The 27,769-nt window shown below is 38.9% G+C and overlaps 1 protein-coding gene across 1 annotated transcript in view; it reads right to left on the reverse strand.

Moving 5' to 3' along the window:
* MTHFS (methenyltetrahydrofolate synthetase) overlaps nucleotides 1-27,769 on the reverse strand; it is a 73,220-nt gene that overhangs the window by 19,177 nt on the left and 26,274 nt on the right. The gene's annotated exons all lie outside the window — the stretch shown is intronic.

Raw genomic sequence — 27,769 nt, forward strand, 5'->3', positions numbered from 1 at the left:
TGTAGGAAGCCAACTTTGGCATATGTAATTTACAGTCACCTGTGACCCTGTTTCCCCCCTCCCCCCTGGGTGTCTCATAAACCAGATTCTCCATTGAGCACATTCATGGGCTGGGTGTCATCAATCACATTCTCCAATTAAATATATTCGCAGGCAAAAACTCTGGTATTTTAGTTACAATCTTTGAAAGATAAGGGTTGGAATGTACTTTCGCTTTCCCGCCTTTTTTATGGCAACTACTAAAATAGGAATAGGAGGAAAGGAAAAATATAAGCTAAATAGTCCCTATTTAAAAAAGTAATCCCTTCTTTTATTAACCTGGTTACTCTCATATTATAATGCCTTCTGGCCAATGAAAATTTCAATGGGTGCCTTATTTTCTGTGTTCTTGGACAGGTCATAGGGGAGAATATAGTTAAAAGTTGCATTCCTCTAAAGCAGCATATCCCAAACTTTTAAGACTGGACTTCAACTACCAATTACTGGGATATGAAGTCCACACTTCTTAAATTTGCTGAGAAATGCTTCTCTAGAACTTTTTAAAAAATTAAACATAAATAAAAATGAAAGCTGTCCTGTTGTCATTTGGACCTATGCATCATCCATGTTTTTTTTTAAACAAATTTTATTAATTTTAAAGACAAACAAACATCATTAAACATTAAAAACATAAAACCTCTTTCCATTGTAAATCTTTACAAGGCAGATAAAACATTATTTTATACCGCATAATTCTAATTTACCCCATTTCCATATGGACACATAAATATCTTTTAACAAATTTCTCATTATTTCTCTTTACTCTTATTCAATTGCATTTCTTTTCTATATTTATCTATTATATAGTCATCATATTTATATTTCCCTCTGACTTGTTTACAATTATTCTCATCTGACTTTCCTCCAAGGTTTTATTAATTCTCAGTCAAACATAAACACACAAAACAAAAAAACATAAAACTTCTTTTTAAAAAGTGGCTTGGCCCCAGATTACCTCTCTTTGTATGGACTTCAATTAAATTCATGCTCATCTTATATACCATTACCTATCTTATTTACCATTCTATATCTTCTATATAACTCCTCCCCGCTTTTCAATCTTCTTAATTCTATTTTATTTATTTCATCTTATTTTAAATCATTATACTTGTATCTTTTGTCCATTCTTTTCCAATTAACCATTTATCTCATTCTCAATAATAAAAAAAAGAAAATTTCTCCTGAAATCACTAATCGGAGTATGATGCCTTTCTATCGTTCCCCTAGATTAACATTTAAAATAACACCTAGATCCCAGTCTGATTCTGCTTAGTACATTCTACCTACTAAATTTTAAGAAAAAAAAAGAATAAGTCTATAAAATAGTTAAGTACATAATTAAATATTAAAATCTATCATTAAATCTTAACCATTTTAATATTTTAATTTATTAAATCTTATAACATTCCAATTGTCTATTTCAAAAACAAATGCTACAATAATAAATCTATAATAACATCAACACAATACCCCATTAAACTCTATAATTAAACTAAATATTTTAAACATTTCCTTTAATATTTTATTAAATCTTAGAATCTATCATTATTAAACATTTTAATATTTTAATCTTTAAAATTCTAATATTCTATTTCTAATACAAATACTACAATACTATCATATGTACTTTGCAGAATCTTTTTTTTTTTTAATTATGCATTACCCTTTATCCCTAAAAAAAATTTGCTTTTTCCCATCTTGTTTTATACCTTTGTGGCTTTTCCCCCCCTTTTCCCTTTCTTTCTTAACCCACCTAAGCCTTTTTACCCCCTCCTCTCCTAATCTCCGCGTTTTTAGCTTCCCCTCTCTGTTGTATTCCTCTTTTCTTTTGCTTTCTAGCATTGTATTGATTTTGCATCTTATTTTTTTCTTTCTTGGGTGTCTTTTTAGGTCTTAAGTCCTTCATTTTCCTTCCTCTCTTTCTCTTTTCTTTCTTGATCAAACTTTTTGATTCATTAAAAATGGCTTCTTCTTCTTCTTCTTCTTCTTCTTCTTCTTCTTCTTCTTCTTCTTCTTCTTCTTCTTCTTCTTCTTCTTCTTCCTCCTCCTCCTCCTCCTCCTCCTCCACCTGTTGTTGAGTTTGCTGGTAAATAGCAAGCGCCATTTCTAAAAAGCAAAAGGCTTCTCCCACAGCGTCCTTGCCTTCTTTCCTTGTTTTTCCATATTCTTTTCTTAGTTCATCAAGAGGTAAAGCCATTATAAACCTTTTCTTCTTCTTTTTCTTTTTCCTCTTCTTCTTGTTAAATCAATCAAGATATTTCAAAACTTAAAACAGTTCCCCAAAGTCCCAGAGTCATCAAGCAGTCCAAACAGAGCACAAAGTTCTTCCCTTTGCAATTTCTCTTCCTGGGGTAATATCAATTAGAAAAAAGACCCAATCTGTATTTTAAAGCCTTATTGCAGTTAACTTCTAGTCTCTAGATCTTCAAGGCATCTCCTCCAACAAAATCTTAATATAAGTTTTTTTTTTCAGTCCTCTCCCTTCCCACTTATAACAAAGAGCTTTAAATTTTTACCTTCCATAAAAAAGCAGTTTTTTCAGTGTCCATTTGTTAACTCCGTAAGGGAGGGAGAGTAAACTTTCCCTTTCAGCACTTCCATTCGCTGCTTTAAAAACCTCCACTGGAAACAATGTATCATCCAAAAGATCATGGTTTTCAGGATATTAAATGTATCTTAAAAGTCCCAGTTCAGCCAAGGAACTTTCACTTTACAACTTTCTCCTTCTTCCTCCTGCACAGTCTTGTCCAGCTGCCGGCTTCTTTGTGGCGGCCATTACAGACCGCCGCTCCACCGCCTTGAGAAAAGGGGGTTTTGCCAGCTGGGGAGGGGGTCTGTGATACCCCCAAACCCCTATCCGGATCCCCCCTGTCTTCGGCTGTCTTTATGGGGCAGCCTTATCCTCCAGACCCATCGGGATTGGAGGCACCAAGACGGCTAGCATGGCAGGGATTGCGCAGGACCACGAATCCCTGCCGTCGCCGAAGCCTGGCAAACTGGAAGCCGGTACATCATTCATGTTTTTTGTGTGCGTGCTTTCCTTGCTGAATTTCTAAATGTATTAAAGGCACCAGATCTCTGTCACAAAAGAAGTGTAATGATCTTGCATATAAAGATACACTAGTTCACTTGTCTAGTTCTTGATTTCAATTTGTGTTTTTTTATATTTTCAATTAGCAGCTATTAAGAGACCAAATTCAGTTCAGGACCAGGGCACTTAAAGAATAGAGACTGATTCTGTTCTCCTGTATTGTTTCTCAGCCCCAAAACATTTTCATTCCCATGAGTGATTGGGAATAATAATTGCAGGAGAAAAGTATCACACAACAGTTGAATGCATTTCTCTCTCTCTCCATCTCTGTAGCCTTAATGCCATATCTTATTTGGCTTTGATATACCTGAATAGCCTGATCCAAGATTGCAACCTTCTCTGGGTAGAATTTTGCCCTGTGTTTAGTTCCATAAATAGAAAGAGTTAGATACTTAAATCTGTAGCACTGGCTCTATGGAACATCCTTCCTCCAGAGGTAGCCATGAATCAGACCCTTTGTAAGCCCCCAAAGTACTGGCTCTGGATTAAGGTCCCAAAGTGTGTGTGTGTGTGTGTATCCATTTCTTGATAATAATGGTGATTATGAGATATGATATTCTATTGGCTGCTATGTACTTTGACTTTCGAATAGTTATAATTGAGTTGAATTTTGTGTACAACCTAGAGTCACTTGTTGAGATGAGTGGTTATGCAAATTGAATTAAAGAATAATAGATAGATCAAGAATGCAATACAATGCATAGGTAGAGGAAGAAGAAGGGAGAAGGGAGAAGGGAAAAGAAGAGAAAAGAAGGGGAAAAGGGAGAAGGGGAGGAGGAGGAGGAGGAGGAGAAGAAGAAGAAGAAGAAGAAGAAGAAGAAGAAGAAGAAGAAGAAGAAGAAGAAGAAGAAGAAGAAGAAGAAGAAGAAGAAGAAGAAGAAGAAGAAGAAGAAGAAGAAGAAAGATTTATTTCATTGAATTGTAAATCAAAGAATATAAGACTCAAAGTTCAATGAACCGTTAATGTTCACAGTAGTAGAAATTATGGGGCCTCAGCCACAGAGCAGCCTCCCATTTTCCTCTTCACCTGCAGGTGTTTATTGACATCTCCCTACTGTGCAAGTTTCATGGGCACCAAACATAGCTTCCGGCAGCCTAATGATTATTAATTTTATAGATTAGCAGCTGACGATAACCCTGACCCTGCAGAGAGCACAGTATGACAGAATCCTGGCTGGCTGGAATGCCATCAACTCAATTCTTTGAAAGGGAAATCATTCTGATGTGTGCAAGCTGTATCTTTTGAAGCAGCTCCTGCCGGTTTTCTTTTGCACAGGGAAAGATGCAAGATGCCATTTGGAAAAGGTGGCCAGCAGTTCCCAGGGATATTCAGAAATGGAGGTATATGCGAATGTGGGCAGGTTGTAACCAAAAGGATTAGAATCAGAGGTGGTATTCAGCAAGTTCTGACCCGTTCTAGAGAACCGGTAGTGGAAATATTGAATAGTTCAGAAAACCGGCAAATCCCACCTCTGACTGGCCCCGCCAACCCCATCTATTCTCTGCCTCCCGAGTCCCAACTGATTGGCTGGGTCTTCTTTTGTTGCCCTACATAGGAGAACGGAGCTGGAAAGCAGGTTAGTGGGGTGGGGAGGGAATGGGATTTTGCAGTATCCTTCCCCTGTCATGCCTACCAAACCACGCCCACCAAGCCACGCCCACAAAACCATTAGTAAATGTTTTTTGAATGTTACCATTGATTAGATGCCATGGGCAACCACCAGTGAATATACTGAGAAAACTCATTCATCCAGTCTATTTTTTAACCCTGTTTCAAACCAAAGGAACAAAAGAACTCCTGGCTTTGATTAGCAATGAACTTACCAACCAATATCTATTTCCAACTATTCTTTTAGTGCCACCTATGCCCTGCACCATGCTTCCCAAGCAAACTGGCTGGGTAGTAAATTTCTATCCATCTCTTTCATCTCTCTTGGTTTTCTCATAAACTCCTACAACTAAATGGTGTCAGCGTTCCAACTAACCAACTCCGAACCAATAAACTCCAAGACAAACATTTCCTCAAAATTCCTTTTATTGGAGTTGTCATATTGGCATATCTGGGAAAACCTGAATCTGAGAGTTCTGTGTTTTCCCTCCCCAAAAGAAAATCAAAGATCCATTCCCTGCATCCATCAATCCATCACATGGCCCAATCAAATATTCATCCCAACTGGAGACATCCCTCCAGTCACTCCCCTCTAGGTGCAGGGCAACATGTCCTTGACTCTCTGAGAAAGAATGTTGTTGTGTCTAATCTACCTCACTATGAAATCCTCCCTCCCAAATCCCCAGGCACTGAATGTGGCAGCCTCAAAGCTTCCAAGTAAAAAATGGCTTCCAAGGCTGACAAATGGAGCCATTTCAACCACTGAGACCAATCCATACAAGAAATCCAAACAAAAGCATTCCTGGCAAATAGTGATGGTTGGGAAGGGGTGGGGCACCATTTTCTCCTTGAAACATCTGACAAAAAAAGTCCATTGCTTCCTTCGGTAGCTGGTTCCACTATCAAACAGCTTTTGCTGTTTGGAAGTTGTGTATTGTGATGGAAAGTAAAACAATCAAAGAAGTAACAGAATAGGAGAATAGAAAGGAATCTTGGAGGTCTTCTAGTAGTCCAATTCCCTGCTCAAGCAGGAGATCTATACCAATTTAGATAAATGGTTGTCCAATCTCTTCTTAAAAACCTCCAGTGATGGAGCATCCACAACTTCTGAAGGAAGATGAGAAAGATGGGTCCATTTGCCCATGTATCTCTGTCTACTTTTGTTGATGGATCTCCCAAGATGCTTCCTTCCACTAGTCTGTTTTGAATTTATCAAATTGAGATGTTTCTACATTAAATTCCAACCCATAGCATTGAATGTTGGTCTTTTCCATCCTTGCCACCTGCTTTATTTCCAGCTCAAACATAATAGAATAGAATAGAATAGAATAGAATAGAATAGAATAGAATAGAATAGAATAGAATTCTTTATTGGCCAAGTGTGATTGGACACACAAGCAATTTGCCTTGGTGCACATGCGCTCAGTGTACATAAAAGAAAAGATACATTCATCAACAGTCAAGAATCATTAGGTACAGCACTTAATAATAGTCATAGGGTACAATAAGCAATCAAATCATACTAGGAAACAGTCAATATAATTCTTAAGGATACAAGCGACAAAGTTAGTCATACAGTCACAAGTGGACAGAGATGGGTGATAAGGAGTGATAACATGTTCTGTATTGTCTCATCCTTGCTAGTTATTGAGACATCCAACTGCATAAGTTGGAGAAAAGGGGGGGAGGAAAAAAAGGTTGCTCTGCTTCCCCTAATAAGACATCTTAAATGTTCTTGAATTCAGCCTGTGGACAACCTTGAGCAGAGGAATTAAAATAACTTTTTTTCTTCCGTCTTGACTTTCTCTAACTTTCCCTGTGTCAATTTTACGTGATAAATTCTTTGGATTGGAAATCTGTCCTTTCCAACGTGGGTGAGATTTAATTCTTTGGCATGTAAATTTTCCTAATGTTTAAATTATCCTATCCTTTGGGTCAAGCTTGACTGCTCATGATTGCATTTACACGTCGATACAGTTTTCTTGGCAGCATTATAGGGGGTTTGACATTTCCCTCTAGATTACTTTTTTCTTTTTTCCACTTTCCAAGCTAGCCTATAGCCCTGGCATTCTTTGAGCATTTTTCATTTAAATACTAGCCCAGATCAACCCTTCTGAGTTTCCAAGCTTAGACTCAGTTAGCCAACTATTTTTAAATGCAATACTAATCTCTCTTTTTTTAAAAGATTACTAGTGGAATTGTACATAGCTTTCAGTAGGGTCTTGTAGGTGGTGACCAGGCTGAGCCTGAGGGAGGGGTCAAATATGTCATAGGTCTTGAGTCTCTGCACACCCACAAGAGATCTGAGTCCAACCCACTTTGAATTCCTTTGACTCTTTTGTCTACTGCCAATTTGTAGGTTCAGATTCTTGTAGAAAGGTTAAGCTTGCACTAAATCTTTATACCAATTTGAACTGTCTGGATCTCCTGGTTTCCCTGGCACTCTTTAATTTCACACACTCTTTTTGCAGAATTGTGATCAAGGAAAGACACCAGTGGTGGGATTCAAAAAAAATTACTATCGGTTCTGTGGGCATGGCTTGGTGGGCATGGCAGGGAAAGGATACTGCAACATCTCCATTCCCATCCCACTCCTGGGGGAAGGTTACTGCAAAATCCCCATTTCCTCCCCACGCCAGCTAACCTGCTTTCCAGCTCCGTTCTCCTGTGTGGGGCAGCAAGAGAAGACCCAGCCAATCAGCTGGGACTCAATGGGAGGCAGCGAATATATGGGGTGGGGCCAGTCAGAGGTGGGGTTGCAGGTTCTTTGAACTACTCAAAATTTCCACTACCGGTTCTCCAGAACTGGTCAGAACCTGCTGAATACCATCGCTCAAAGACCCAATTGTTAGTGGATCACAGTGGAAATCAACTAGCTCAATCCACATTGGGTAGAGTCCATTTACAATCTTGTTTTCAAATTCCATACAAAGCAAATTGCATTGATGGCACTCTTATCACTCATGAAGATAACTCCAAACTTTCCCTACTGCATTACTTCCAGTTCAGAGCGACTGGTTCCATTTTGGAGTCAGGGGATGGGGAGAGAAACAAGCCTGTCTTTCAAAAGTACTTCTAATTTTAAATTAATTCCTAGCCATGTCGGTGTGAGGAGAACATTTTGTCAGTGACAAATATAATGAAAATAAAGGCTCAGAGATCAAAACATTATGGGATGGGCATAATCCTCTTTGGCTGTTGGCACTGGAATGGAGAGTTCCATTCAATCACTTTAAATTATATTGATTTCCCTAGCCCCCTCTCTCAGATTTCTGTCTTAAATGGATTTTTCATCTCTGGAAATCGATAGTATGGATCTCTTGATGTGGAAAGGTGGGGAGACAGGCTTGCTGAAATGTGGAGCAGATGACAAAAGAAACTGAGTTTGTTTCACTTGGGCTTTTTTGAGGGTCCTAAAAACTGACCTGACATTTTCAGCTAGCTTTAGCCAGGAGTTTTGCAAAAGAAAGAGAACCAAGCCAGAGGCAGATGTCAGAAGAACCAGCATCAACAGGGCTGTAATTGAAATGATAGATTCATCCCCACATATGTACAGCTTTTAGTTTCAAAGCTTAACATTCTAAGGAGGAAATGGCCTACTCAAAGTATTAAGTATTCTAAGCTTGCTCTGAATGACTTCAATTGAGTTTGGAACACAACACTGTTGTTTTTTTCCAGAGCTTCAAATTCCAAATGTATCTGTTTGAATTACATTCTTTGAGAGTTTGGTGCTGTTCTAGAGCTTGTGACTGGTTGTTTCATTATTTGTAACTGAGGCACAGAGACCAATAGCAATAGCACTTAGACTTATATACCGCTTCATAGTGCTTTATACCGGTAACACTCTTTAAATGGTTTACAGAATCAGCCTATTGCCTTCAACAAACTGGGTCCCCATTTTACTGACCCTGGAAGGATGGAAGGCTAAGTCAGCCTTGAGCTGGCCAGGATCAAACACCTGGCTGTGGGCAGAATCTTCCTGCAATACTACATTCTAATCCCTGCCGCCACCAGTTTTGTCTATATAGCTACTCATTTGGACTGGACAGTATATTAGGGAGATACAGTATGATATTGCAGTGCTGGCACAAGGCATCATTCACCAAGCACATGGCCTAGGTCTAAAGTAGCTTTGGACTAGGCTATGGGGTTGCATTTCAGCAGATGGAGGGAAGACCTTTTGTAACTATATGCCAGCCTCCCTGATAGGAAGATTACAATGGATGGTTTGTAGGTACTGTGTGTAGCTTGCAAAAGGTACGTTTTGGTGAGAAAGTGTGATGACCCAGGGCATGGCACAAAGGCAACATAGTCAGATAATCAATAAGAGTCCCTTTATTAGTTCCAACTTTGCCCCCAATGTCCAGGTTACCTTCTGGCTGGAGAAAAACTCTCCCTGGAACACCCTTTGACTGCAGAGAATAAAGTCCAAAACATGGTTAACACAAACTGTAACTATAAATCCAATAAAGCCAAACTAAGATAATTAGTTTGGCAAGGCAGGAGCAAGAATTCCAGACATGGAGGCACGGTAAACCTCACATGGTTGGGAGATGCCAGTAACACAGATAAGCAAAGGCAGCACAGGATAAAGTCACATTTGCTCCCAGCAGATGCCGCAGTCAGCAGTCAGTTCTTTTAAACTTTCATTCCCAGGTATGGCTAATGAAGGGAATCAGGGCCCTTTCCTCCCCCGTAAGCCATGCAACCCACGTTGCTCTCTTCTCCATTCCTCCCTGCTTGCCCTAGGATGAAGCGGTGGTGGGACGAGTCTTCCTCTGAACTCCCTCTCTGTTGTTCTATCTCTTCCCTGCTCTGCCCAGCCAGACTTTGCCCTTCCCCAGCCTCCTCCACAGCTAATAGAGCCACACTTCCATTCCCTGTCAGCTGTTCATCTTCCTCCTCGGATTCAGACTCTGACAGAGGCATGACAGAAAGAGAAAAGACTGCAGAGAATGTAAAAGGCTTACATGTTTCTCTGCATTGTCTGCAAAGTATTGCTAATGATGCAAGATTTAAGAGCTAAATGCAAAGACCACAGTTTGGGGCACATTGTTTGATGGACTTGGTTTGACATGTTTTCACCCTATACATTCTTAGATGACAATGAACCTGCATCAACATTTAGTACATTTAGAATTATAGTAGGTTTAGAATTATAGAAACATCTGGGTGATGTCAGACCCCCAAGAACTAAGAAAAACACATGAAGTTACTTCTGGGTAGTCTCTATAATTGTACACCTACAGACAGAATCTTGCCAGACTAAAGCAGCTATCTGCATAACTATAGATATACTCTGTGAAATGGTAGGGAGGGGCCCTCTTAGCCCTTTTCTGGCCTACCAGACCTTCCAAGCTCCATTGCCTCTTTGCCCTTTGGGAAGCAGCTCCTCTGTTCTGGGGCTCCAGACTACATTCCACCACAGGAATAAGTTGGGTCAGTTGATCCTTAATGTATTTTGACATCTGTCCATGCTCTTTTGCTCTGTTAATGGATTATTATCATTGCTAAAAGGTTGCATGTCCTCATATTATTTCCGTAAAAAGTCGGGGAGAGAAAGGTAGAAGAAACTCTATACTTTAATGGGGGATATGTGGCTTCAAAACCATTATCTGATGCCATGGATTTGTGGCTTCCATTATAAAGCCCTTCAATAGTGACTGAAAAGAAAATGAGAATATACTACACCTTTGTACAGATGTTAGCAGGTATAAAATGACTCCAGTGAGCATTCAACACTTATTTAATTCACCAACAAAATAAACTGATGTTAGCAGTCACCACACAGCTCAAAACTGTAGGGTAGACAAAGAAAAAAGACCAGATTTGAGATTGATCTCCTCTTTCCCCTTTAGATTTGTTATCTTAGGAATGCATGAGTGGAATACAAATTGATGTGATTCCTCCCTTCCAGCACAAGAAAGCTTTGGGAATGACAAGCAGGAATTTGCAAGAGCTTTTGCTGTTCCTTGAAAGAAGTGAAAAATCCCTGGAAGCTGGAAAGCCAAAGTACTAGTAGATAATAACCACTGAAAAAATCTTGAGCTAAATCCAAATTAAGTCAATTCGATCTTTAGAGTGGAGCAAGTTGGGAACTAAATCAATTGGCAAGTGTACCAAAACCGAGCTTAGAGTTTCATATGTGTTTGGAGCAACTTTATGCAACGTTGGCAACTTTAAGATAGGTGAACTTCAACTCCCAGAATGCTGGCTGGGGAATTTTGGGAGTTGAAATCCACCTGGGAGTTGAAGTCCACCTATTTTAAAGTTGCCAAGATTGAGAATCATTGGTTTGGAGTTGTTGTTGGTGGTGTGTGTGTGTGTGTGTGTGTGTGTGTGTGTGTGTCTGTCTGTCTGTCTGTCTATTGCAGAAAAAAAACTATAGAGCAATTCTAATTGCAAAACTGGAACGCTCCAACCTTGTTCATTGCCACCTGACTTGTCCTCTCCATCAATTTGAAAGCTTTCTTTGCACCTAACCCTGCCCACCCCAAAACAATTAAGCTTAAGAGAGAGATCTGATATCTATTTCCTCCCTCCAGTCTTAGAAAGAAGAAACCAACGTATCATCTGCCATTGAGATGCCACCCCCTGGAGCATAGAATCCTTCTTTAATCTTTATGACAGGTTCTATTGATTCTGGAGATTTTTTTAAAAAAGTCTCTTTCTGCGTTGGTGGAAAGCTGAAATAAAAATGGATGAATGAAAACTTGCTTTCCATTAATGTGCTGGAAAACACTTTTCAATCTGAGCAAGAGGCCATTTTTTTTCCGAGAAAAGTCAAAGGGAAAAAGGACTTACTTGGAAGCAACATTACTGAACAGTTCACATACTAAAAATATTATGAACACCGTAAAGAATGTTCCAACAAAAGAGAGAAAGCTGTCAGTTGAACAGGGGGGTGAAATGGACAATGGATTCTCAAGGTTTGCTTTTGTGGTCTGTTGGTTTCTTTTGTCCCAGCCTGGAATGCTGTTTATTGTAGAGGTTCTTTGGAGGTAGCATCTATAAGTGCATAAAAAAACCCAAAATCAAACCAATATGGACTTGATGGTTGAGTTCAGATGATGTTTGTAACCCAATTATGTTGCTCTTGGGGTGTACACAAGCTCTGAATTATAAAGTATCAGATGCTTATCTCCCCACCCCAAAGAAAAACCTGATAAGTTGCATAAAATGTTTTTTTTTTTTGTTACCCCTTCTTCCTTCAGACTCAAATTACATTTATCAGACTGTTGTTTAGGCTGCAGCTCTTTCTCCAGTTCCCCACGCTCATTCCTTGTTGGACACCAAAGCAAGAATGACATGTGGTGATTCCCCCAAGCTGAGATCCTTATTGTTTTCACACCTATAGACAGAATCTTGCCAGACTGAAGGCTCAAGAATCTAAATCTACAATATGTTGACTGTTGTGGCTCCGGGCTTGGATTCAGCTCCTGTGACTGATATGAGTTCAAGTGAGGAGGTCATGGCAGAAAAATATGAGCCGGCCTGGCTTACTGATTGGACTGATAACCAGGATGAGGAGATGGACGTGACAAAGGACGACAGACCTGATGTATTAGAATTGTCAGGACCTTTGGCCTCCTCTGGTTCCTTATCTGATCAACAGCTGGGAATGGCTGACAGGGAAGTTTTGAGAGAGTCTTCTAGTGGAGATGAGAACTTGGAAAATTTGTGGTTAAATGTAAAAAATAGAAGACGTTGAGAAGGCAAAATCAGCTGGAGCGAATGAGGAGAGCGAGTCAGTAAATTAGCATGTTGCCTCAATGAGTATAAAAGGACACAGCTGGGCTGGTACATTTTGCCAGGAACAAAATGACTATTTGAGTGAGGATGTTACAGCAAGAAGCTCTGAGACTGGAGATTTATTGCCAGGACTGGTTTGCCAGACAGAGTAAAGATTTATGCTGTGGTTTCTGCCAGCTGTTATCTTGTAAGACTTCTTTTCATTTGATTTAATTGTGAAACGGCTGCTTTCTGTTTTGTTCGTTTGAATTTTGAAGGGGAGTCATAACAGTTGACCATCTCAAGGTTGACTCAGCCTTCCATCCTTCCGAGGTTGGTATATTGAGGATCAAGATTGTTGGGGGCAGTATGCTGACTCTGTAAGCTGCTCAGAGATGTAAAGCGGTACATAAATGCTAGTGCTAGTTTGATACTCTGTAAACTGTTAGGAAGGAGCTGTCTTCACCCCCTTTCTCTGAAACATAGGCTGAGTTGCCTCTTACTGCTCTGGAATGCACCCCTTCCCTCCTGGGAATCCACTGCCTTACTACGTCCCATCACATTCCTACATGTGGTTGCATGGTATGGTTTGTGGTCTTTCACTTTTTATGTCCATTGTGCCTATGACACCAGGTGGCTCTTCATGGCCATTACCTCCATATTTTTGACTTCCCAACCCAAGGATATCTCTAATTCTGCAGGATCCAATCTGGCTGGTTACCAGCCCAGAGATTTTTTCTTTTGAGGTTTCAGGCTTGTGCTGGAGCCCATTCTCAGGGAATTCCTCTGTAAGGAATTCTGTAAGAGTGCATGCTTTGGGCTATTCTGTGTGTGGTATTCAGAGGTGGTATTCAGCAGATTCTGACCAGTTCTGGAGAACCAGTAGCAGAAATTTTGAGTAGTTCAGAGAACCGGCAAATACCAGCAATGACTGGGCCCACCTCCATCTATTCTGTGCCTCCCACTGAATCCCAGCTGATCAGCTGGCTCTTCTTTTGTTGCCCTGGACAGGAGAACGGAGCTAGAAAGCAGGTTAGTGGGATGGGGAGGGAATGGAGATTTTACAGTATCCTCCACCTGCTACGCGCACCAAGCCACACCAACCAAGCCACGCCCACAGAACTGCTAGTAAAAAAAATTGAATCCCACCACTGGTGGTATTTATATGGCGCCTGGTGTGTGTGTTGCTTTTTAGTTGTTGAATGGGGTGTTGATGGTGGACTATTAAGTTGTTGACTGGTTTCCTTGTCCTTGTTAAGCTTTTGCCTCCTAAATACTTTATAAGCTAGGGGTAAATCAGCACCCCTGTTAACTGACAAGGGGCCTGTTTCCCAGGCTTCAATCATTATATTCCGGTAGAGAGAAATCCCCTGAGGATGGGCTCCAGCATGACTCCAAAAGCTCAGAAGACTAAACCTCTGGTCCCACTGATCAACCCAGATTTGATCTTGTAACATTATCCCAGGACATGTAACATTTGCTAGAACTATACTTGAATACAGCTCATCAGTCTGGAACCCATATCATGTATCTGATATTAACACAATTGAAAAAGTCCAGAAATATTTCACAAGAAGAGTTCTCCACTCCTCTACTCGTTGCAGAATACCTTATGCCACCAGACTCGAAACTCTAGACCTAGAAAACCTGGAACTACGCCACTTCCGGTCCAATCTAAATATAGTATATTAAAATAATACATTGCAATGTCCTACCTGCAAATGAATACTTCAGCTTTAAACATAACAATACAAGAGCACATAATAGATACAAACTCAAGGTTAACTGCACCAAACTTGATTGCAGGAAATACGACTTCAGCAACAGAGTGGTCAATGTCTGGAATACTCAACCTGACTCTGTGGTTTCTTCCCCAAACCCCAAAAACTTTAATCTTAGACTGTCTACTATTAACCCCACCCTCTTCCTAAGAGGCCTGTAGGGGGCGTGCATAAGCGCACCAATCGTGCATACCATCCCTGTCCTACTGTTTCTTTTATTTTTCTTATATGTATCTATCTCATTCCTGTACCTGTATCTTGTAAATGATTGACAAATAAAATAAATAAAATAAATAAAATAAATAAAATAAATAAAATAAATAAAATAAATAAAATAAATAAAATAAATAAAATAAATAAAATAAATAAAATAAATAAATATTTGCCTTTGTTCATACCTCTATACTCCACATTGTCCTAAGGCAGTGATGGCAAATCTTTCTGGCACTGAGTGCCAAAAGGGTCATGCAGAAATGTTGCATGTGCATGCACTTATCGGGGCCACGCTTTGGAAAAGCTGAACTTCTGGGTTCTATTGTGCAGGTGTGCCCAACAATCAGCTGGCTGGTGCACATGTGCAGGCCAGTTTTTGGCACCGCCGTGTGCACAAAGGGATCACACTCCGGAAGCGGAACTTCTGGGTTCTGGTGCACATGCGCACCCGACAATCAGCTAGCCGGCATGCATGTGCACACTGGTTTTTGACACTGGCACACATGCAAAGGACAGCTGATCATTGTGTGCACATGCATGCCAGAAACCCCGAAGACAAAAAGGCAAGGTCACACATGCCAGACGACACGGCTTCATGTGCCACTTTGGGCATGCATGCCATAGGTTCACCATCACGGTCCTAAGGCGTTAAATCTTCACTGCCGCTGGGGTGTGATGCTAATTTGCCTCCTTGTGGTGCACCCTGGATAGCACGGTAGTGTGAACCAAACGACTAGCAACAATTGGCAGCCAGACTACATTGAAGAACTGGCAGTTAATGACAGTCTTTGTAGAACTCCTGGCTCTCTAACTACATGGCAATGGATTAACATAGTCAATGAATCAACATAGGGTGGACTGAATAGTAGCACTTGAGCCACCATAAGTCCATGTATTTGCCATACGCTAATTAAATAAACAATTTGCTGCCGCTTTTCAAAAATAGCACCCCTTCTTTCTGCACTACTTTTGAAGTATTTTGCCTGGAAAGCCACAGATCCAAGATGAAAGCAATAAAATCCATTGGGGGGTATATTGTACTTGAAGGAAGACTGTGTATGAATTTTTTTGACAAGCCGCTTATTTGCTTAATGCGATGGCTACACGATTCTCAGGGTCTTTGCTTTCTTAGGTGGCTTTAAATCTAAGAGGATGATATTTAATTATGTGTCTTGTGAAAAAACCCAAAATTTGCGAAGGAAATTAAAAAAGCAACTTATTTCTATACGCCTTGATTGAGCAATGGGCGAAGCAAACCCAGAGGCTCGAAGTTCATTACAAAAATGGAAAATGTAATCTCTGGTTTCTTTTTACATGGTCCAGTGGGAAATGAAGAAAAGAACAACTTGTCTGAGAACTCATTGATTTCTCCCATATTATCAGAAAAGGAGCATCTGGGTTTTCCTCCAGAGTGGCGGGGAGGAAGCGGGAGGAAATCTTAGTGGAGGAAAAACTAGTCCATGAAGTCACCAAGAAGTCAATTCAATAGCATAGGTTTGATTTCCGTTGTCAGATGATAAATGAGTTATAATGGCACCAGAAGGCCAAATAAGAAGCAATGGATGGAAACTAATCAAGGAGAGAAGCAATTTGGAACTAAGGAGAATTTTCCTTATAGTGAGAATAATTAATTAGTGGAAGTACTTACCTTCAGAAGTTGTGGGAGCTCCATCATTGGAGGCTTTTAAGAAGAGACTAGACAGCCACTTGTCAGAAATGGTGTAGGATCTCCTCCTTGAGCAGGGGGTTGGACTAGAAGACCTCCCAAGTCCCTCCCAACTCTATTATTTTGTTATTCTGACCCACCTGGTACAGTATTAACTGTGGCTCTCCTTTGTCTGGTAGGGTAGAGTAATCATTAAAGATCCTAAGTAACTCATCAATGTCTTTGGATGATATGGGTTTGTTGGAAGAAATGTCCCTCTGGGTTCAGTTCTAAGTGGGAAGAAAGACACTGGAAACATGGAAGCTGTTTGGAAAGATGGTTTAATGGTGGATAGGACATCATGGTTTGAGGTCCTGGGCAATCGAGCACATGGGTAAGTGAGAGAGAAAGAGAGATTTATACCCTCTCTTGGACTTTGAACTTGCTTCCTGTTCCTGTGAAAAATAATGTATTCTGATTGATTGTCGGACTCCCATGAGGCCACACAGGGATAACTTTGTAGGTTGTCTTGAGTCCCAGGCTTGGTTGAATCTTGCTGGGTGATGCAATCTTCCCGGGTGCCATGTGGTGAGATGGGCAGAGGGCTAATCCTATTATGTCCTGAGAGTGAAGATCATTTGTTTTATAGATAAGCTGGCCTAGCCTTTTGTTTTGTAGCGAGGGTGGCCCAGTCTTTCTGGGGCTATTAACAAGGACGGGCGCTGCTTTCCAAGAGCATGCATCTCCTTTTCTCATCCAGGGAAGTATAATATTCTGCCTTTTTTGGGGGGGAAGTTGGGAGGAGCTGGCACCGTGACAATACGCCTTGCAATCGAGCTCCTCGGTTGCAGCCGATATCTTCGTTTCCGGCCGGTCCAAATGGACCTAAGTTGTCCCGTAGGGACAGCTATTGTGAAGAGCGTATCCTGTGGACTCCGGGGACATCGCAAAATCCCTGGATGACCCGGGAGAAGCTCTTTTTGCTGGCAGCGGAGAGGCAGCCCCCATGCTGCTGAAGTCGGGGCAGCTCCAGAAAGAATGGGTCTGAAAGAGAGTCTGTCGGTTGGGTGAGAAACCTTTTTTTATCTAATTTTTTGAGTTTTGAAAGTTCACTCTGACTACTAGAAGAAACCTGTGTGATTTTTTTTGACAAAACTGACTAAGCGGCGTTTTTTCCAAGGGAGACGTCAAAGCGAGGCTTTATTTGCTTTTTTTTTTTCTTTGCTACCGGACTTCATTGTTACTTACTGGATAACTGGACTGTTTCGTTTTATATTTATATATTTTATTCTCCCTTTGGATTTTTCATATTTTAATTTTTTTTTAAGGCTAGAGGCTCCCTTTGGTTACTTTTTCTTCTTTTTTGCCTTTTATATATGCTTATATATTTCCTGCGGGTTTTTATTTTATTTTATTTATGCTGTCCTGAGAGGAGGGGGGAAAGTGAGAACTAAGAAACTTTGTAACACTGCCAACTAGAGGCTTGGAAATATTTTACTTGAACTGGAGAGAGATGTGAAAGACTCCTTCTCAAGGACATTTCCTGATAAGATAGAGGAAAGAGCCCTGTAGAATATTATTACAGGTGCCTTTCTGGATTCTTGTTTATAATTAAATATCTATGGTTTAGCTTTGAAGCTTGTGGGAAAGAGAAGGGAGTCATAATTAGAGCCTTGGATAACTAAGCAGAGGGCAGTGTATTGTTTCCTACTTTCTTTTTCTAATTTTTTTTTTTTAGTTCCGCCACCCCCTCCACCAGCATTACCCGATATTTTTATTTTAGTAAGGTTTCTATTCTTAACCTTTATTTATTTGCAAGGGGAAGCCTTTGAATTTTTCATTTTTATTTTATTTTTATTTTTCTTTTTTTTTTTCCTTTCCATTGGGACTTTTGCTTTTCTTTTTAATGTATATCAGTGGACTATCTTTTTTCTTTTCTCAATTGAGATCTTTCTGGTTGGATTAAGGTGTGGAATTTGAAGAAACTTATTCCTTTTGTTCTTTTTTTCTTTTTTCTTTTTCTTCTTTTTGGCCTTAGTCTTGTTTATTATTATTATTACTGGGTTTTTATTTTTATTTTTATTTTTTCTTGTGGATTACTTTTTAATTGGATTAAGGTCAGGAAGAACTTGAAGAATTTTTTTATTTCATCTTTTTTTTCTTTCTCTTTTTTCTTCTTTTTCCCTTATTATTGGGTTTTTTATTATTGGCTTTTTTCATTTTGGATTATAATTGGCTACTCTTTTTTTTAATTGGATTAAAATTTGAAAGAACTTGAAGAGCTGGAATCATCTAAAATGAGTAAGAAACTTATACCTTTGGGTGCCTCTGTGTCTACCTCTGCCTCCCCACCATCTGGACAGCGTTCAATCCAGGCAATGTTAAAGCAAGATAAAGAAAAAGAACAAGAAAGAGTAACCTTACAGATGATTATGCAAGGAATTCAAGATCTTAAGATAAAAACAGATACCATTGAACAAAGAACAGGGAGGACGGAGGAAAAAGTGGAAAATATTCAACAGATGATGGCAAAGTATGAGGAGAGACTTCAAAAAGTCTAAGAAGGGGGTAAACGAAGAGAGGAGAAGATTGGAAATATTGACAATAGACTAACAGTGATTGAACAAGAAAAAAGTGGGATGTTGAAGTGGGAGGTGGATAGGTCAGAATTTTACCTTAGATTTCAAAATATAGAAGAAGAAAAAGGACAAGATTTGGCTGCGATAATGATAGGAATTTTGGCGGATGCCTTGGAAATAACAGAAGAGAAGATGATGGATGGAGTAGATGAGATATATCGAGTCTTTACAAGATATGCGATGAGAAATAATCTGCCCAGAGAAGTCCATATTAGATTTACCAAAAAATCCATGAAGACACAAATTTTACAAGTGGCAAGAGAGAAGACATTGAAATATAAAGGTAAAGAAATTTTGGTCTTAAAACAAATACCTAGAAGAGTGAGAGAGATGAGAAGAGAATATCGATTCTTGACCAAAATGTTATTGAAAAAGGAGGTGACTTACAGATGGCTGATCCCAGAAGGACTGATGTTCACGTGGCAGGAACAGAGACATAGAATTGATTCAATTGAGAAAGCAGAACTGTTCTACGCAGAATTTTTTGGAGGGAGAGAAGGAGAGGCAGAAAAGGAGGTTTTATTAATTGAACCTCAAGAGGAACAAATGGAGATTGGAAAAGAAGAAGGTGCAGTAGGGGGACAGGTGGATATTAAAGATCAGCGTGAATCAAGACCCACGAGAGTGGTTAAATCTAAATATAAAATATAACCATGGAAGAGAAAAAACTGATTACAATGAATATAAATGGACTGAATTCAGCTGCTAAGAGAAGGAAGATTTTTCATAAATTAGGGAAATTAAAGTTTGATATAATTTGTTTACAAGAAGTACACATTAAAAAGCAACGTGAACAATTGTTAGTACAACCAAAATTAGGGAAATTGTTTACCTCTTTGACTCAATGTAAGAAAAGAGGGGTGGTTTTATATATCAAAGAGGCTATTCCAGCAAAACTGATTTATGCAGATGAAGATGGGAGAATATTAATGGTGGAAATAATGGACAACAATAGAAAGATACTTTTGACTGCAATTTATGCCCCGAATGATAAACAGGAAGAATTTTATAAAAAATTACATACCAAGATGGCTGGACTGGACTATGTTAATATAATTATGATGGGAGACTTCAATGGAATCATGGACAATAAACTTGATTATATTGCAACAACAGCAAAGTATAATAGAAAAACTCTTCCTAAATCTTTTTTTAAAATGATAGATGAATTAACCCTAAAAGACTTATGGAGAGAAAGAAATGTTAAACTTAAGCAATATACTTTCTATTCAAATAGACATTTATCATGGTCCAGACTTGATATGATTTGGATCTCAACAGACTTAATATCTAGCGTTCAAGAAGTAAATATTGAAACAAGTACTTGGGCGGATCATAACCCATTGACAATTAAATGGAAGGGACAAAAAAAAAGATCGAGATGGACGTTAAATAATACTATTTTAAAGGAGAAAGAATTTACACAATGGATGGAGAAAGAACTGGCCTTTTTCTTTAAAGAAAATAGAAAAGAAGACACTTCAATACAGAATGTTTGGGATACAATGAAGGCTTATGCCAGAGGCTTGATAATAGACTATGCAAGAAAAAAGAATATTAGGAAAAGGCAAGCTTTCAAAGCCTTGGAGGATGAATATAAAAGACTCGAAAAAGAACTGCAGAAAATGCCACAGAAAAAAGACGTTAAACTGAAACTGGATATAACTAAACATAAAATGGACTTAATAGAGAAAGAAGAACTGGCACAGAAAATTAGGAATGCTAAACAGAATTATTTTGAAGATGCAAATAAGCCAGGTAGATGGCTAGCATACAAGTTGAGAAAGGAGAAAGAGTCGAGGAAAATATTGCAGTTAATAGATGACCAAGGTCAAACTTGTCATGGCAGCAAAGAGAAAAAAGAAATTATTCATGATTTTTACAAACATTTATATAAGAAAGAAGACATTGATGAGGAGAAAGTTAAACAGTACCTGCAGAATGCAAATGTACCTAAGATACCTAAAGAGATTGAAGAAATGCTAGAAAGTAATATAACAATGATGGAGTTAAGCCAAGCACTTAAGAAACAAAATAACGGAAAAGCACCAGGTCCAGACGGGCTTCCTGTAGAATTTTATAAAACCTTTCAAGAATCAAGAATAGAAGTTATGAATGAAGTTATGTTAAAAAAGATGATACCTAAAACATGGTCAGAGGCCTATATTACACTTATTCCAAAAGAGGAGGCGGATCCACTTCAAATTAAGAATTACAGACCGATTTCTTTATTAAATGCAGATTATAAAATCTTTGCTTCAATACTAGCAGAAAGACTTAAAAAATATTTGAATAATTTTATTCATCCAGACCAAAATGGGTTTTTGCCAAAGCGACAAATTAGAGACAACATGAGAGTAATTCTGGATACCTTGGAATATTATGAGGCGCATCCTGAAAAGCAAATGGCTTTGATATTTTTAGACGCCCAAAAGACATTCGACAACGTGAATTGGAGATTTATGTTACTTTTAATGGAACAGATGGGCTTTGCTAGAAGATTTATCCAGGCAATAGAAGCAATTTACAATGAACAAACAGCTAAGGTAATGATGGAGGGAGAATTTACAGATCCTATTAATATAAGAAAAGGCACAAGACAAGGTTGTCCTCTTTCTCCCTTGCTATTTGTATTGACTTTGGAAGTGTTGAACAGAAATATCAGAGAAGATAAAACTATAAAAGGAATGAAAATTAAAAAGGAAGAATTTAAACTACAAGCTTTTGCAGATGACCTAGTCTTTATCTTGGAAGATCCTATAGAAACAGCCTTGAAGCTGTTGGAAAAGATAGAGGCATATGGGGAGGTGGCCGGTCTGAAAATAAATAAAGATAAAACAAAGATCTTGTCAAAGAATATGTTGCTAAGACAAAGAAGAATTGGCAGAAATGTTAAAAATCCAAGTTACAAACAAGGTTAAGTATTTGGGGATATATTTGACGCCAAGATGTAGTACATTAAAAGAGAACAATTATATTAAACTTAAACAACAGATAGCCCAAGACCTGAAGAAATGGGAAAACCTACAATTGTCATTAATAGGGAGGATTTCAACAATTAAGATGAATATTCTACCCAGAATTTTATTTTTGTTTCAAACAATACCAATTAGGCTTGGAAAAGACTATTTTGAGGACTTAAATAAAATTGTTTTGAAGTATATATGGCAAGGCAAGAAAGCAAGGTTAAAGCTAAAGCTTTTACAGGATGCCAGAACTAGAGGAGGGTTTGGCTTGCCTAATTGGGAGTTGTACTATCAAGCTGCAAATTTGATGTGGGTTAAAGAATGGATAACATTAAGGAAGACTAGATTGTTGACATTAGAAGGTCATGATTTGTTGTTGGGTTGGCATGCTTTTTTATGGTATAAGGGAACCAAAACACAGGGTTATTTTAGAAGACATTATATACGGGAGTCTTTGTGGTTAAACTGGGAGAAGACAAAAAAACAATGTTATTTGAAAATTCCAGTTTGGTTATCGACGATAGAAGCGTTTTCTTACCCTATAATTTATAAAAAGGAACAAACAGTTAGCTATGGGGAATTACTAGATGAAAAGGGTGAACTTAAATCGATACAAAAATTAGAGGAACAAGGTATACAGATGAATTGGTTTTCATATTTGCAAATACACTCAAGGTATGATGAGGATTCCAAAACAGAGGGATTTTATGATAAACAGACTGATTTAGATAAGATTTTGATGGGTACTGATGAAAAGGTGATTAAAAAATTATATGGTTACTTATTGGAAATTAAGCTAGAGGAAGAACAAGTTAAAGAAACTATGATTGCCTGGGGAGGAATTTTGGATATGGGATTGACTTAGAGAAATGGCAGAAATTATGGTTGCAAAACTATAAAATGACAATGTCTACAGCCTATAAAGAAAACTTGTATAAGATGTTTTACAGGTGGCATTTCCCCCGACAAGGATAGCAAGAATGTTCAAGAACAAATCGGAAAAATGTTGGAAATGTCATCAGAAACCTGGTTCATACTACCATATGTGGTGGACTTGTGAGGATGCTAGAAAATATTGGACTAAAATCCGCATGTGGTTGGAAAAAATGACAAAGAAGCATATAGACTTGAAACCGGAGCTTTTCTTATTGGGAATCTTACCAGATGTTTATAGTAAAGAGTTGAAATATTTGATTGTAAATGTATTAACTGCGGCTAGGATTGTATTTGCAAAAAATTGGAAAAATGAGAAAATTCCATTGCAGGAAGAAGTTATAAAGAAAATATTGGAATGTGCTGAGATGAGCAGATTGACTTTTGAAATTAGAGAGCAAGAAGATAAACAATTTTATATAATTTGGGATCTTTTCTATCAATGGCTGAATGATGAAATACAAAAATAGAATATTTAGAATGTTAGACAATAAGGAATAATATTGATTTCACTTTTCTTTTTTCTTTTTCGGTATTTGATATTATATTTATATAATGGTTTTTTTTTTTCTTTTTTTCTTTTATTTAGGATAGAACTGGTACGACTATATGATTTGTTATAGAATAAATTAATTAAAATATAGTTATCTCATAAGGCATGATTGAATAAAAGTATAGTCAAATTTCTTTTTCTTTAATAATGATATGATGATATATAAGTTTGCATTGACAATACGAGTTATTATATAAGGTAATTGCAATTGTGACTACGAAGTGAATGCACAAAACTGATGAACCAACCGACTCACTGTTTGTATATAAATACGGGAGAGCTGATGCTTTTATGTTTTGTCTGTTTGTTTGTGTGTTAAAAACAATAAAAAATTTTATAAAAAAAAAATATTCTGCCTTTTTAATAGTTCCTAGAATATTTCATTTTTCTAGAAGGGTGGGTGCTAACTTTCTACAGGTTCTTATTTTTTTTCCCCTATTGGAAAGCTCCTGTTGAGGACCGAGTTGTAAATCTGCCTTTACTTTCAAGTGGAAAAATTATCTGAAACCCCAAATTGAAACAGGGGGTAGGCAGCCTGCAATGCAAATTGCTATTTCCCTAACTCTTGGAACCCTTTCTCACCTTATTGCTGGAAATCAGTGAAAGTTTCCTGCATTAAAAGAAACTGCAGTGTAATCCTAAAAATAGGCATAACAGATTTTTTTTTAAGAAAACAGAAATTAACACTTTTTCCCACCCTACGTCAGGCCAAATGGAAAATGTAGCTTCTGCCAATGTGTGTGATGATACAACTCCTCCTACTTTATGACTTTGCCCTGCCCCCTTGCACCCACCCTATGTCAAGGGCGGTTCTTGCCCACCAAAATGATTCTGTTTTGTGAGATAGTGCAGCAATAATGTGATATGTATATACAACAGCAGCCTGGCAAGAACTTAAGATCTGACACTTCATCTGACATGCATACACAGCTTTCTGAGCTCTGTTGTTAATTAACGGATTGCCTTCCTAATTAATAAAAGAATGTATCTGGTCTAAGGAAAGCTACACTTCATTCTTGAGAAGTTTCTTCAAAGTCCTGTTAATTGTCATCCGTGTCCTTGGGGAACCTCAAATGTTAAGGCTGCTTTAAAATAAAACAGCTCTCTCTCTTTTCTTTTTCCCCCCTCCGAGAATGCAAATCATGTAAAGGAGATATGAGAAAGGAATGTGAAAAGCTTTGTTTGGAATGGGTGGTGCATTCTAAAAAAAAAAAAAAACCTCCTTGTTAATCAGAGCAATTACTAGAGGCAACAGCAATAGAGAAGGTGGTTCTGGGGCTGGCCCTCTGTGATGCATCTGTCAAAATTATTTAGCAGGTTCCACTTCACACAAAGTGACACCTTTCTTGGGAATTGAACAATAATGAGCAGTCAGTTGGCAGCAGATTAACGTGTTCGACTGTAGGGGACAATAGCAGAAGCCAGCATTCCAACCCTGAAAATGTTTCTGTCTTTGTGAACACTTAATGCTGGTGGACAAATGTTTTTAGTTGCAAAAACTGACAACCTGAGATTTCCCTTCCCAACCAAAGAGCTTGGGTGAGTATCACTCTTGAATTCCCTTACTCCCCAGCTTTGTCTCATTTTTCATTCTTGGATAGTCTCCATGATATCCCAGATCGTCCCCCATTAAGATGTTGGTGAGAGTTTAAGGGCAGATTGTTTTGTGTAGCTTTCAGGATGTTTCATGTTTGACTTCCGGCAGAATAACAGTTGGAAGGGACCTTGGAGGGCTTCTAGTCCAAGCCATTGCCCAAGCGGGAAACCTTATACTATTTCAAACAAATAGTGGTCCAATCTCTTCTTAAAAACTCCAGTGTTGAACCACCTACAACTTCTGGAGTCAAGTCATTCCACTGATTGTTTCAACTGTCAGGAAAATTCTCCTTGGTTCTAGGTTGGATCTCTCCTTGATTAGTTTCTATCCATTGCTCCTTGTTCTGCTTTCAGATGCTTTGGAGAATAGCCTGTTCCCTTCTTCTTTGTAGCAGCCCTTTAGATACTGGAGCATTGCTATCATGTCAACCCTAGCCCTAGACATACTCAATTTCTAGAAGAGGCTCAGAAAAACCTCCTTGCTAGAAGTCAGCATCAAAGAATGATCAACATGTCTTGCTTTATGAGAGTCTTGGGACAATGGTTAGAAGACACAAAATTACTTGTGTTGCTCACTCAATTCTCCCATTTCCTCTGATAAGTATACATATAATTTCCTTCCTTCCTTCCCTTCCTCCTTTCCTTCCTTCCTTCCTTCCTTCCTTCCTTCCTTCCTTCCTTCCTTCCTTCCTTCCTTCCTCCCTCCTCCTTCCTTCCTTCCCTCCCTAAAAGCATAATCATTGTTCCTTCCTTCCATTCCCTTCCTTCCTTCCTTCCTTCCTTCCTTCCCAGCCAAGCCTTTTTCTCTGCCATTTTGCAATTAACAGCAGGAAAAATAGAAAATCTGAAAATTGCTTCTTGTGCTTTCTTGTTCTTCCCTATTGTCCAGTTGATTAGCTGATAAGATAATTATCTGGGAAGAAGCAGATTAAAATGTATAATGCATGCTGAACCTTCAGTGGAATGCTTAGATGCAGGATTTAATAGACTTGCAGGGAATCTCATTCGGAAAGCAATGCATATTATTAAGTGGTAGGCAGAAAAATGCCATGCATACCAGGTCCCCATTGAAGCTGATGAAAGAGAATTTGCTTTTAATTTATTTTTCCATAGAAGAACTTCAATGAAACTCTCATAAGCAGATGAATGTTATAGCATTTAGGGATAAGACAACCTAGGAAAATTATTTTTTCTAGCTGTCTAAAGCTGCCTGGCCTGTGCTGCTTCTATTAAATCCCAAAGGATTTAAGATATCGTTTCCTTCCATGGGACTTGTTAAATCGAAATGAATGAAAAGCCAAGGAGGCTTCAATTTGATGGTAAGAGAAGTGGCAAGAAACAGAGGTGGTATTCAGCAGGTTCTGACCAGTTCTGGGGAACCATTAGTGGAAATTTTGAGTAGTTCAGAGAACCGGCAAACACCACCTGTAACTAGCCCCATCCCCATCTATTCCCTGCCTCCTGAGTCCCAGCTGATTGTCTGGGTCTTCTTTTGTTGCCCTGCATAGGAGAACGGAGCTGGAAAGCAGGTTAGTGGGGTGGGGAGGGAATGGGATTTTGGAGTATGCTTCCCCTGCCACGCCCACCAAGCCATGCCCACAGAACTGATAGTAAAATTTTTTGAATCCCGTCACTGGCAAGAAGCAATAATCACAACAGTAGTAGCCCTATCCACCGTGTCCAATATTTAAGGAAACTCAAAGATGCCCTCAAGAGAATTGAGAAGACATTCTTAAGCCCCTGAAGAATTAGGTAGAAAAACAGGCACTTCTGTTGCTGAAAAGGCACAATATTAGCATTCGCTGGTTTACTTCAATATGTTGTGCGGCAGCTCTGCTATATTTCGGGGACATCTGGCTCATTGTGTCCTTGAAGAACTGCCAAGATTTGTTTTATTCTGCAGCCCAGCTCTGGGTTTGGGGCATTCCTCTTCTGTCTTCTACTCTAATCACCTGGGCAGTAGTAGGAAGAGGGGTAAGAATCAGCCAGGAATAGAGATTGGATCCACAGTCATCAAGGACCTGGGCTACAGTTGGCTTTGGCTGTGTTCTCAAAACAAGGACTCCCAGGAGTAAGTTACATTTATCTTATGGCTTATGCATTCATGGAAATCCAGAAGTTACCCACCTAAGCTGAGTTTGTACAATACCTGATCTTAGGCTACGTAAGTAACACCAGCGGTCTGACCCAAGAGCTGAATTCGCACTTTGTGCTAACCATACTTAGCTAGTACATTGTGTGAACTCATCCAATTCAGGCTGTCACGAAATCATAAATAAAGAAAACCTGGTTTAACATCAACATGTAATATCTTTAAGATAAGACCACCCTAATATTTCCTTTCCTGTTTCTTGTATTCAACCTCTAGAACAGGGATCTCCAAACTTAGCATTATTAAGACTTGTGGATTTCAACTCCCAGAATTCCTCAGGCAGTTCAACAAGTCCACAAGTGTTAAAATTGCTAAGTTTGGAGACCCCTGCTCTAGAACAATGGCCCAAAATATCTGTAGGAAGGCACTATTCAGGTGAGAAAGTCCTATTCTCTTAATCCCACTGGCTAATATTTCAGGAAGGATTTTTGGCAGGGGAAGGGCAGGCTTCATTAATCTGGGCACCTGCAGATGTGTGATCTTGGACTTCCAGCCTGTTCAGCAATGGTCATGTTTACTGGAAAATTCTGGAAATCCATACGTCTGGAGGATAAAACCATTGGGGATAACCGAAGCCATCTTGCTCAACGAATTTCTAAAATAGTAGCTACATGGTGGCTACACAATATTTCTTTTTTTCTCCTTAAAAACCCCTTAGTATTCTTGCTGGTGGTTCACTCACCATCTGGATCATGTATTTCTCATGAGTTTCCATCAAAAGAAACTCTGCCCAAATCACACCAATTGTTTAGGAAAGATAAATAGGTAATCCACACATGTGTTATGTGCATAATCTAGACATGTAAACTCTTGGTGCTGTA

This window comes from Pseudonaja textilis, chromosome 13 (genome assembly GCF_049901715.1).
Source record: "Pseudonaja textilis isolate UNSWEBS1 chromosome 13, rPseTex1.2, whole genome shotgun sequence".
Lineage (NCBI taxonomy): Eukaryota > Metazoa > Chordata > Lepidosauria > Squamata > Elapidae > Pseudonaja > Pseudonaja textilis.